Source organism: Chrysochloris asiatica, unplaced genomic scaffold, assembly GCF_000296735.1.
Source record: "Chrysochloris asiatica unplaced genomic scaffold, ChrAsi1.0 scaffold00242, whole genome shotgun sequence".
NCBI lineage: Eukaryota > Metazoa > Chordata > Mammalia > Afrosoricida > Chrysochloridae > Chrysochloris > Chrysochloris asiatica.
The window spans coordinates 357,587-360,503 of NW_006408760.1; the positions used below are offsets into that span (position 1 = coordinate 357,587).

Consider the following 2,917-nt stretch of genomic DNA (forward strand, 5'->3'; position numbering starts at 1 on the left):
ATGGTGGCCACCGTACATCTCTGGGTTGTCTGGGCCCTTCCAATGTCACATTCTGGCATCACTGCCACCTCTGTATTTCATGGCCCACTCTAGCACCAGCTTCATCATGTGCTCATGCCTCATGGGAAAGGGGGGCATTCCTCAGTCAGTTGGGTCATGGCCACTCTGTTTGGAGCCACAGGATTCCTGGTCCGATATGTTGTCAACCACCTTTGACAGATGGAGTCACAGGTGATTGTACCCTATCAGTGTGACACATATGACCTCATGCACCTTTGTCCCATGGGGGACTTGGGCCAGATTATCTTTCTGGAATGAAATGGGAGAGACAAAGGTTCTATCCAAAGAGAAGTGGAGTACAGCAATGTGGTCATCAATCTTGTTGGTAAAGAATAGGAAACTAAAACCTTTGATTAGGAAGACGTCTTTGTGAAGATTCCCCAGGCAATTGTTCAGGTGTCCAAGGAAGCTGGAGTTGAAATGTTGATTCATGTTTCTCATCTGAATGTTAATATGAAAAGCTCTTCTAGATATCTGAGAAATAAGGCTGTTGGAGAGAAAGAAGTGTGAGATGCATTTCCAGAAGCCACTATTATAAAGCCATCGGACATCTTTGGAAGAGAAGATTGATTCCTCAACTATTTTGCAAATATTCGCTGGTTTGGCGGTGTGCCTCTTGCTTCCTTGGACCTGAAGACAGAGTAACAACCAGTATATGTTGTAGATGTATTCAAAGGAATTATTAATGCAGTTAATGATCTGGATGCCAGAGGGAAAACCTTTGCCTTCACTGGGCCAAATTGATACCTCCTCTTTGATCTGATGCAGTATGTCTTCGCTGTGGCTCACAGACCCTTCATCGCATACTGCATGCCACATTTTGCCTATCAGTTGGTAGCAAGATTCTTTGAGATGAGTCCATTTGAGTCCTGGACAATGAGGGATAAAGTGAAATGGGTTCACCGCACAGACATGAAATTGCCTCACCTGCCTGGCTTAGAAGACCTCAGTATTCAGGCAACACCCTGGATCTCAAGGCCGTTGAGGTGCTGCATTGTCATCGCACTTACTACTGGCTGTCTTCTGAAATTGAGGATGTGAAGCCAGCCCCAAGACAATCAATGTTTAGTGACCCTTGATTTTTGGTGTCATTAATGTTCACCTGGCTAGCAACCACCTACTGTCTTCAGAGAATCCTATATGTAGTGAATGGTAGTGGTGGTGATTATGTGCCGTGGAGTCGGTTCCGACTCATAGTGACCCTGTATAGGGTTTCCGAGGCTATAAATCTTTGCAGGAGCAAAAAGCCTCATCTTTCTCCTGGGTCATGTAGTGAATTGTTGTTGCTGTGTACCGTGGAGTCGGTTCCGACTTGTAGTGACCCTGCACAGGGTTTCCAATGCTGTAAATCTTTATGAGAGCAGAACGCCTCATGTTTCTCCCATGGAACCACTGGCAGTTTTGAACTGCTGACCTTGAGGTTGGCAGCCTGACTCATAACTACTACGCTACCAGAGCTCCTTATGTAGTGAATAAGACCTATTAAAATGTCTCAGATTTTTTAAAAAAAAGAGAGAAGAAGCAGCATTGATAATCACTGGTGACTATAATGGGAACATTGGAAACAAAGAGGAAGGTCTGCCTCTCCTTCACAGTCTGTCTTAGTCTGGAAACTCCACTCAAACCTGTTCACCATGGGTGACCCTGCTGATAGTTAAAATACTGGTGGCATAGCTTCCAGTATCACAGCAACATGCAAGTGTTGCCATATTATGCCACCATAATATGGCAAATTGACAAATGAGTGGTAGATGTTAGGGGGGTATAGAACTTATAATTTTGCAGTCCCTCTCTCCTTCAACTCTCAGTTAAAAGTTGGGTGTGAATGTGAGGAGAATGGTGATAAAGGAAAAGCAATGAATCACTGTTGTTGTTGTTAAGTGTCATCTAGTCAGTTCCAACTGATAGCGACCCTATATAGGGTTTTCAAGGAGCAGCTGATGGATTTGAACTGCCGACCTTGTGGTTCACAGTCCAGTGTTGATAAATAGAATCCTGGTGTGGCATTGTGGGTTAAAAGGTACAAAGTCAAAGAGAAAATTACTCTTTATTTATACCTTCTTCCCAATTCATCTCAGGGGTGAAGTTAGCATTCATCATAGAAATAGGCCTGCCTAAAAGGGGAGAATAATGGCTTAAAAGGTTAGCAGTATGGTGTAAGCAAAACATTTTCTTAGAAAAGAACTTTCTTTCTTGGGCTGTGAGATGTCATATAATTCTACTTCAGCCTCACGTCTTTAAGTCTTCTACTGCTTCTTTTCTGGCTCCCTGCATCTCTTCTCATGTGCCAGCTACATGAGGAAGGGAGGCTACATCTAAGGATCTGGTGGAATCACTGTTAGTTGTCATTGCCTGGTGTAGCACTCTAGGATAAGCACTGTACTGCAAGGTCAGTCAAGTCAAACTCACCAGCCATTCCTCAGAAACTCTATGCAGGGCTGTTATGAGTAGGAACTGACTCAATGGTATTTAACAACTACAATGTTTGAGGCATTCTCAGGACATGAACTGTTCATAAATTAAAGCTTAGTATCATGCAGAATCTCTACTGTCCTCTTCCCCTGGAAGCAGGCTGACAGAATCCTGCCTGGGAGGAGTCAGAGAATAAGGATTGGACTTACATCTGGGTATTCACTCTCCAGGGTCTGAGTTAGTAGAGATGAGGTCTGTTCCAGGATTTTCCCCTTCTGCAACTTGGACTCCTGGGAGGCACTATTTCTTCCCAGAAGACAATTTTCATCCAGCACTAATTAGCCAATAGAGACCAATTTTTGCAAGTCACTGAAAACAATGTAGGGAAAAAAGTTTTAGATCAGCATAACAAATGTTAAAGTAAAGGCTCATCCCTCTTCCCAGC

The 2,917-nt window shown here is 43.6% G+C and overlaps 1 pseudogene; it reads left to right on the forward strand.

The window, feature by feature from the left end:
- LOC102815662 lies at window positions 1–1,139 on the forward strand (annotated as a pseudogene).
- The last annotated feature ends 1,778 nt before the right edge of the window (window positions 1,140–2,917 follow it).